Raw genomic sequence first — 10,564 nt, forward strand, 5'->3', positions numbered from 1 at the left:
CTGTAGTCCCAAGGCTGCAAACAAGTCACCTTTCCCACTAAAAGTTGGATCCAGGCAAGGCAACAGAGGGGAGGGGAATTTAGAGAGCATGATAGCAGCATTGCTGAGAGCCCCAATTTGGGCTCTCATGGCCTTTGTTCCTGCAGTCCTTCTTTTAGTCCTGGGAGCTGCAATAACATCCTATCCATCTGTAAGAGCCAATACGTTCCTTTATTGCTCCAGCTTGTTTGGTTGGGTTCTTGTCTCATGCAACAAATAGGAGCCTGACAAATACACTCAGGGAATGCTAAATGAATAGATGATTGACTAAATGATTGGGTTCCCAGATGGGGTGGGATGTCCAAAGTTCCTGAAGCTAGAGGGTTGGGAGCTGCTGCCCTGTGGCCATGGAAGGGAGGTAGGGTATTTGGGAGGATACTGCATCAGGCAGGCCTGGATTTGTGTCCCAGCTCTGACATTCACTAGCTGTGTGATCTTGGGCAAGTTACTTGCCCTCTCTGAATTTGAGGTTCCTTATCTGTAAAATAGGCAAAATAATAGTGACTGCACAGGGTTGCCTTGAGGATAGAATGAGATAAGGAACAAGAAGCACCAAACATAGTCCCCAAGGTGACGGTAGGGGAGGCAGGAGCTAGTAGCTGTTTTTATTAGCCTGCACTTGATTGTGGTGGATTGGGCGGGACTGAGATTGGCATGCATCTCAGGAGGGAACAAAGATTCAATCTGTAAGCTGGATTCTCAGAAGGTGTGTGTCCTGGCACCAGGGAGGCTGTGCCAGGGCCAGAGTGAGTGTGTTCAAGCTTGAGAGAGAGAGAGAAGACAGAGATAATAGAGCACCTAGCACTTAGGCAGTGGAGTTGGAAGGATCTGGCTCATCAGCTAGCTTTTCCGCTAACCGTGTGACTCACTAAATCTTCCAAGCCTCAGTTTCCCTTCTCTGTAAATCCCTTCCTGAGAGTTGTCTTGAAGACTAAATAAAGTAGTCCATGTACCATGTTCAGCACAGGGCTTAGTAGGTGTTCAATAAAAATTAGCTATTATTTTTGATATTTGTGGTTTCGGGACATTTTCTGAACACAAAGGTGGGATGAGTGTATAACTCTATAGAAAAACTTTTCATGAGGAAGTCCCCAAGTGAAGGAGTATGTATCTGAGTCTCCCAGGAAAGGCCATTTCAGAACAACTAGGTGTCATATGTCCTTCTGTGTCTGGATAATGGTGGGGCTCACATTGCGGAAGCCATGTCTGGGGACATTTCTATCATCATCCTGCACACCGTAATCTCCTCGGCTCAGGAAAGGTTCTCAGAGCTTTCTACACTGGCTGCTTCCTCTTCCTCACGCCTCATCACCCTCAAACCTTGTAACCTGGTGGCGGTTGGCATTGCATGGCTGAAATCACCCTCACCGAGCAAGACCCTGATCTTGCTAAGACCAGCGGACGCTTTTCCTACCCTGCCAAAGGCGATGGCTTTGTGGTACTTGACCCTGTGGGGGCTCGTCCTACTTCCTGGCACCCTCTCCTCCATGGCATCATGTCTCATTTCTCCAGATTCTCTTCCTACTTCTCTGAGGCCTGCTTCTCAGCTGGCTTAGTGTCTTCTCCCTCTGGTCTCTTAAGTGTTGGTTATCCGTGGGATCCTCAGGCTCTCTTCTCACTCCATACACCTTCGCCAAGGGAGCTCTTTCACACTCCCTAGAAGTTCTTGCCTTCCAGTTTGCTATTTCCATATGAGACCTTTCCAAACCTTCAGCTCATATTGCCAACTGCCCATTGGACATTTCCATGAGGCCGTCCTGCATGCACCTCAAACTCAGTGTGCCCAAGTCAGACCCCATTGTTTTCCCCCCAGAATGTGTCCCCTTTTATCTTTCCCATCTCAGAGAATGACACCACCCTCCACCCGCCCCATGTAAACGAGAGAGTTGAGATCACTGTAGACTCTCACTCTCCCACATCCAGTTAGTCACTAAGTCCTGTGGATTCTACCCTCATGTAGACGGGTTTCTTTGTCTCTCTACTGATTCTTTCTTGCACCCATTGGTCCCTGCATCAGCTGACGGCCAGCTAATGGATATGCCAACCCTTAGACTTACCCTGCGGAGACCACTGTTGCTGGTACTGGCTTTTGGATCTACCTGTTTATGACCCTCCACGGCTCCTCATCCCTACAAAGTGAGTCCGGTCCCCTTAGTTTGGCATTCACGTCTTTTCACGAGCTTGCCCTTGTCTGTCTCTCCAAGCTCCTCACTTATCACCTCTTGCTCCTGATGCTTCTGCCAGGCTGAGCTCCTTGCAGCTTTTGCCTCACTCCTGTCCTTACACTTCCTCTCCTCTTTGCCTGGAATGCTTCCTTTCTCATCCTTCTCCTCCAGGCCAACTTCTACTCCCTCCTGAAATATTCTCCAGAGTGTGAGGTTCCCCCCTCTGTGCTACCAAAGAGCCCTCATCCCCAGCAAGTCCAGCACTTGCCACATTACTTTGTCATTGTGCGCCTGACTCCCTCCCACCAGACCATGAAATACTGGAGAGCAGACACCTCCCTGCCCTTGGTGTCCAGCAGAGTCTGCTATAGTCAGTTCTCAAGGTACCCTTTTGAATTTAAATCTCTAAAGTACTTAGTTGTTTTACATTTTTATTAAACAAAATATTTTAAAGTGACCTGAGATGGGAAAAGCTGGAGAGAAGGGGCATGGCACATAGCTCAGGCGGCCCCCCAACACACATGCTGAGCCTTCACACCCCTCCCCTGAACCTCTAACACTCCATCCTGCTCTCCTCAGGAAAGACCGGTAAGCAGAGCCCTGCTGTGTGACTTAGACCAATCACATACCCTCTCTGTGCCTCTTCTTCCTCTTCTAAAAATGGGATGTTGCAGTATTCCAGGAAAATGATATTTTTCAGAGTACTTTCACACAAAAATCCCCAACTAGTCTGCCAACAGCATGGGAGAACGGTCGTGTTAGCACCCCTCCTGCCTTCTGGGGGTTCTTATGCTGGCCTTTATCCTTTACTCTTCACTCTCTGGTCAGGTCAACCCCCCACCCCCACCCTCTGGTTCCTTTCCATCAGTATTTGAACTTTGCTCTCTAAACTCTCCCGTCTTAAGAGTAAGATCCTTCTTCCCTCTCCAGGTGCTGTCTCATCTCTTCTCTTTCACAGCCAGACTGTCCCCAAGAGTTGCCCCCATTCCCTGCCTGTCGTCCTGTAGCTCTCACTCACTCCTCACTTTGCATTCTGGAGTCTACCTCTACTATTCCCCTAACAAAACTATAAATGCGGAGGTCACCAGTGACCTCAAAGATGCTCAGTCCGCAATCCTGATCTGACTTGTCTGCATTGGTTCACTCACAACCTCTTTTCTCTTCCCTGGGCTGCAGGGACGCCGTGCCTTCCTGGATCTCTGCTGGCTGCATTTTCACTGCTAGCCCTCAGCTTCCTCTGCCTGCTTTCCACCCTGCCTGTCTTTGAACACTGGAGTTACTCAGGGCTCAGTTCTGTGTCCTTTTCATTCTCACCCCTCTTTCTTCCCACTCTGTCGTACCCCCCTCTTGTGGTTGCAGTTACCACCTGTATAGCTCCCATTCCAAATAAGCATCTCCAGCTCGATTCTCTCCAAGTTCCAAACTTGTAGATCCTCCTGGCTCCTGGGCCACCAGTTGGCCATCAAATTCAAAACTGAACTTGGGATATTTCCTAAACAATTCTTTCCCCTGTGTCCACTATCTTAGCTCTTCTTACAGAAACTCTGGGAATTCTCCTTCATACCTTCTCCTCACCCTCCACGTCGAATCCACCTCTATTTTCTCATTCTGCCTCCTGAATATTTTCTGATATCTGAATATTCTCTGCTGCTACCCTCTTTGTCTGAAGCACCGTCATCCATCATCTTTCCATCAGACAATGAAATCCACCTTCTACCACGTGCTCTCTGGTCCTCTCTAAGGTATTCGCTGCACAGCAGCCACAATGATCTTAAAAAAACTTTGAGTCTGACATATTATTCCCCGGCTTAAAATCCCTCACGTGTTTCACATTTTCCCAAAGTCCAAATTCTCACTACATCAGCAAGTCCCTGGGTGGTCTGGCCAGTAGCTCTCAGCTCCCCTCTCTCCCCACCTCCCATTACTCTCTTCCCTTCAGTAACACTGACCTTTCAGTGTCTTGGATGCACAGTGCCTCTGGACTTTCACACATGCTGTTCCCTGTACCCTGGGGGTGCTCTTACCCCTTCTTCACCCAGCTAACTCCTGCTCACCCTCGAGGCCCTGGCTGAAATTTTACTCCTCAGGAAAGCCTTCCCAGAACCTTCCCTCAAACTAGCCCATACCCCCTGTTATTTGTAATTATGTCATACCTGCATTCCCTACTAGAATATAGGGAATGTTATTGACTACAATACAAATGCTCAGCAAATACTAACTGAGGAAGTTCAGGGTGGTTAAGCAACTTGCTTGAGGTCACACAGCTTATCAGTAGCAGGTCGCATCTTAAACCCTTTTAGACTAGTTTTGGTGCCTCTGCCATGGGGCCCAACACACACACACACACACACACACACACACACACACACACACACATTCCCTTTATCCAAGCAGTGATCACACCTTATCCTAGCTGCTTGTGCAATGGCCCCTCTCCCTGCTAAGCCTCTGAAGCAGAAGCCATGCTGTCTTACATGTTCCTGTGCCCCTGCCTTCTTGCTCAGCATCTGGCATGTGGTGGGGATGGAGTACTGTGTACACTTGTGGGTTTGACTCTCTGTTGATGAGTCCCCCAAATTCTTTTCTAGCTCTGCCTTTCTACCAAGCACCAGTTTCATTCTTCAGCTCAGCTATGGATTGAGCCTCCTTTTAATTTTCATCCTAAGTTAAAGAAACCTAAACATTTAAAAGAAACTTTTACTAAAAAAAAAAAAAAAAAAAAAAAAAGAATAAATGAGACAATAATTGAGGAAAGCACGAAAGGAAATAAGACAAAAAGTACAAAATACAAGAAAAAGAGCCTAGAAATAGTTGAGGCAAAGAGGTTTGGCCAGATATAGCCTGTGGGCTAAGCTATCCCAGATCACTGGCCCCCTCATAATTCTGCCTTTTGGATCCTTGGGTCAGTTCCTCACCCACCCTCTACTCCTCCCTTTTCTGGACTCAATCCTGGTTAAGGGGGCACTTTCCTGAGCAGACTCAGACTTCTTATCCACACTCTGGCTGATAAATCTGGGGGAAACTCTTCTAAGGGGGTTGGGGTCCCAGCAACAATAGGGAAACAAAGGCCCAGAGAGAGTTAGGAGAGGTGGACAGTGGGGTTCCATGTTCATCCCACAGACCCAGATGATGACCGTGCTGGCTGAGCCGCTCTGCAGTCTCCCCAAGAGAGTTATGCAGCCTTGACTTGGCTACTGACCACGTTCTGGATGGGCAAGGAGAGGAGCAGGGGCTTGGTGCTGGGCTGCTGGGGAATGAGGGCTGTGCAGGCAAAGCCAAGGCTGAACCCAGGAGGAAGGGCGGGGCCAATCAGGCCCGGGCAGGACAGGACAGCAGGTTCTTGTCAAACACACAGTTTAATTCTAAGGCTGTATTCCTTGTGCCTGGGAGATTTTCAGCTTGCAGTAGTGTCATTTACAGATGGATTTGCTGTGGCAAATTCCAAGTTTGTAAGCAACAGCTTCTCTGACGCCTCGAAGAAAAATATGCCTTATCCCTGTGCAAATTATAAATTCATAACTAACAGTGTTATCCAACTGGATGTAAAACAAATTCATTACCAGCTACATTATTGCATTGAATACCAAGTGAGTGAACTGCACAGGTTTTGTGAGGATCAGGGACATGTCAGGAAGTGGGGACAAAACGGACTTTCCCCACTTTCTTCTTGTGTCCTTTCGGACTCACCTCAGGCTAACGCTCAATGTAGGTGGAACTGGATGAATGTACACTGCTTGGATACACAGGAGGCTGGAGGTTATGGTGGTGGTGGTGGTGGTCATGTCCCAAACCAGATGACCACGCTGCTATCGCATGTGTGCACCTTTTCGTATCATTGTTGGAATTGCTGTGTTGTCTTAAGATACTATCTCATGAAAACTCACACATCTAAGTCCTTGTGAGTGGCAGGACAAACCCTAAAAAGGGAAATCATTTCTACTGTTAACCCTTCAGGAAGGTGTGTGTCCTCTGAGCAGAGACCAGAAGGAGAAGATGGGTCTCAAGGAACTGGAGTGGGGCTTCCCTGTGTCTCCCCAAAAGGTTACTGCCATGGGACCAGGATTCAAGGTGCTGAGACCTCTGGATGGTTGTTCCTGAGTGGGGGTGTCAAAAACGTGCCCGCAGTGTGAAGGCAGCTCGGGGTCTGTGGTGGGAGGGTGTAGGCTCTAGTTTTTAACCCAGGTCATCTCGTTCCATCTGACTCTTGTGTATTCCCAATGTGTGGTTTCTGAAATGTACTTCTTTTTTTTTTTTCTTTAATGTTGACTGTAGAAAATCAGAAAATGCAAATAAACAAAACTAAAAAGTACATATACTACCCATAATTTACTTTGGGTGTATGATCACTTTGGGGTAGATCAGACCTGAAACTCGGCCCCTTCTTCAATTCCATTCAGAAACTCTGAGCACTTAGAAGTCTTGACTAAATATTTGGTGTGGGGGAGAAGAAGAAATGGCCCATACTGCAGTCCACAGGCAAAGGGCAGGGATCCCAGCTCTTAAAGCCTTCCTCTAGGGCTTCCCTTGTGGCGGAGTGGTTAAGAATCCGCCTGCCAATGCAGGGAACACGGGCTCGAGCCCCGGTCCGGGGAGATCCCACATGTCGCAGAGCAGCTATGCCCGTGCACCACAACTACTGAGCCTGCGCTCTGGAGCCCACGAGCCACAACTACTGAGCCCAGGTGCCACAACTACTGAAGCCCGTGTGCCTAGAGCCCGTGCTCCACAACAAGAGAAGCCACCGCAATGAGAAGCCCACGCACCGCGACGAAGAGTAGCCCCCACTCGACGCAACAAGAGAAAGCCCACGCGCAGCAACGAAGACCCAACACAGCCAAAAATAAATAAATAAAATAAATAAAATTTTTTTTAAAGCCTTCCTCCACTCCCCCACACCACCAGGGAGTTTCCCGGCACGTGTCCTCCATCTCAGCCTCTCTCCTCCATGCTGGCTTCCCTGTCTCTCTCCCTTCTTCCTGGATCAATGCACCTCTCTCTGCCATCTTCCTTAGGAGCAAAATGAATTCCTCTCCTTGTCTCACGCTGGGTGGTCTGCTATCATCATTTGTCGAAACAGTTGCCTCAAGTATTTTTTTCCAAACAGAGACAGTTTCCTGTCTAAGAAGAATTTTGGTGCCAGCTTTTAAGATAAAATATTTTCACCTTGTTTCATGAATACATGTATGTTTTTATGACTGAGGGTTATTCTACAAATGCTGATAGGAAACCTGCTATTGTTCATTAACAATAGAGTCAGCATATTTTTATGTCAACAGATATATCTATATTTTCTATTTTAATGGCAGCTTATTAGTCTATATGGTTTCTTTAAACCATCTCTTTTTTTGCTATGCATTTAGGCTGTTTTCCAGTTTTTGCTATTATAACACCCACACATCATCCTTGCACATTTTTCTAATTATTTCCTTAGGATAGATTCTTAGAAGTAAAATTTTATTTATTTATTTTATTAAAAAATTATTTTGGCTGCGTTGGGTCTTTGTTGTTGCGTGCAGGCTTTCTCTAGTTGCAGTGAGTGGGGAATACTTTTCATTGTGGTGCATGGGCTTCTCACTGCGGTGGCTTCTCTTGTCACGGAGCATGGGCTCTAGGCACACGGGCTTCAGTAGTTGTGGCTCGTGGGCTCTAGAGCGCAGGCTCAGTAGTTGTGGCGCATGGGCTTAGTTGCTCCTAGTTGCTCCGTGGCAGGTGGGATCTTCCTGGACCAGGGATCGAACTGGTGTCCCCTGCACTGGCAGGCGGATTCTTAACCACTGCGCCGCCAGGGAGGTCCCGAAGTAAAATTTTCGAAAATGCACTTTCCAAAGGCTTTGTCATTGTTAAACTACTTTTCAGAAGGTTTGTGCCAACTTATACTCTCAGCAGCTTGTATTATTGTCCTACCTACTATAAATGATATGGTTCGTTTCAGTTATACCCTGAGGTATTAAAGAAAGGGTCCCTCTGGCCACTTTGGTGGCAACAATGGCAACTGGTGAGAGATTCCCAATAGGATGAAGAATCTCAGGGAGCAAGAATGGGGGCTATGGGATGCAGCTGCCCCTCCCTATATGGAATCTTCTAAGGCCTCCATTGAAGGATTTGAAATTGATTGATCGATTTTCGTGAAGGGAGACATTATTTCCCTTCAAATGATAGTGATGGTGATGAGTACAGTTGTAGTGATGATAATGATGAGTGGTCATGTGGTGCGGTGACAGGTGACAGTGGTGGTGGTGGTGAGTACAATGTCAGTGATGGAGATGGTGGTGGTGGTACTGACAGTGGGATGGCAGTTATGCTGGTAGTGGTGGTGATGATTTTGCTGATGCTGAGAATGGCGATGGTGACAGTGGTGATGGTGAGTGCAGTGTTAATGATGGAGATGGTGGTGGTGGCACTGACACTGGGGCAGTGGTGGTAAGTGGTGAGGTGTGATGATGGTGGTGAGAGGCAGAGCAGATGATAGAAGGGGAGTGGTAGTTCAGTGGTGCTGAGAGCAGTGTTGGTGGTGAAGTGAGCCCAGTGGTGATGGTGGTGGTAAGGGCAGTGATGGCAGAGTCTTGGAGAACTTCCTGATGGTAGTGCTGGGTGCTATGGAAATACGAAGGTGAACATGGTGTAAGTGATGATAAAGAATGTAATATAGGATCAAATGGGTACAAAGGGAGAGAGATGTTGTCTTAGGGATGGGAAACAATGTGAGTAAAGGAAGCAGCATGAGTCTAGTGCCTAGAACAGTGAGGAGACCCACTGGCCAGAGGGGGTAGTGGAAGAGCAAATCAGTGGTGGTGGGTTCTGGGAAGAGTCTTGAAGGCGGTGGAAGGAATTTGGACTCCAGGAGGGCAGCATGGAGAGATTTTCTGAATCCTGAGAGGCAGATGGGCTGAAAGTGAGTAGCCTGCAGGACAGAGTAAGCCTGCAGAGGAGTGTGTGAGGAGCTGGGCTGTCGGCCCCACTGCTGGCCTCAAAGGGGAACAGCAGGTGAACTGGGCCCTCTCGAGTGCAAGCAAGCATCTGAGGTCCACTGGCAGAGTGGAGGAAGACGGTGTGAAGGGGAGCAGCACCTGATCCAACCTTAGAACCCATGGACCCCTGACCCCCTCCAGTCCTGTGTCAGCCCCAGCCGACAATCCCACTCTCACCTTGAGAGAGAGAAGGGTCTAAAACAGTGGTCCAGAATTCTGGCTTCCTCTCTCTTCCCCAACAGCAGCTCCCTAAGTCTGCTAGATGAGCATTTACTCAGTAGCACTGCCTGGGAAGAGCCCTTTCCCACTTCTCCGGGTGTAGCATGAAGCCCACTGGGCATGTGCTCAAAGCTGCCGGATTCGCTCTTCCCTGGCAAGGACACCTGAAAAACTTCAGGGAGGCGGAAGACTTATGTCTGAGCAGCCAGGACCCTGGACATCAGGGGTTAATCTATCCCTGAGGATGGGGCTGGGTCTCCCCCGCTCCATCGTGCTGTCCTCTTCACTCCTGTACAGAAGCCACTGGAACCAAGTGGGCACTGACTTTGGGAGAGAGATTTTTTTTTCCTCTATTTTAATAATACTGGTGACCTCTCAAGGTTTCCATGGTGACAAGACCAAGGAGCCAGGGGGACTTGGTAAATTAGGACAAACAAACCCACCCCCCGAATCTTCTCCCAGACTCTGGGCTTGGGGAGGGGGCTCTAAATAATCAATGCGTTTACAGAAGTAGGAAAGGTAGGGGCTGGGGCACGAAGACAGAGCCTGCAAAAGAAATCGATGCTCCTCTTTCCTGTCTGTGCCCCACCCCTTGTCCTGCCTGAAAAGCTCCCTTCTTGGAGGGCGTGGTGCTGATTGTGGCCCCTCACAGGGAGACCTGGATGGTCACAGAGCATCCACAGGAGGGCAATTCTGATCCGAAGGGTAGGAAGCATTCATGGGGTAACTCTAGGCACCAAGGCAAGTGAGGAGACCGAGGTAGGTGGGCAATAGAGCAGGGGCGTGGGTTTGCAAGGAGAAGGAGATTAGCATCTGGTGAGGAAGCAGGGGCTTGCTTGCCATGTAAAGATTGGTTTTTTAAGGATCAGCCAGGGGCCAGCGCCTGACAACACGGGCTGTGGAATCCAAGTGACCAGGGTTTAAATTCAGGTGTAAATAATGCCTGTGCCCCATGGTTGTGGATTTCATGGGACATATGGGTAAAGCACATAGTAGGTACTCGAAAAGTGTTTGTTTCCTCCTTCACACCCTTCCCACCTCCATACCACTGGGCCACCACAACTTGCGGAAGGGATTTGAAACACCACATTGCCCCTCGTTAGTTTCCTGCTTTCAGGCACCGAATAATTTGATCCTCACATAATTAGTGACTAAAATGCCACTATACATTGT

This window comes from Kogia breviceps, chromosome 3 (genome assembly GCF_026419965.1).
Source record: "Kogia breviceps isolate mKogBre1 chromosome 3, mKogBre1 haplotype 1, whole genome shotgun sequence".
Classification (NCBI taxonomy): Eukaryota; Metazoa; Chordata; class Mammalia; order Artiodactyla; family Physeteridae; genus Kogia; species Kogia breviceps.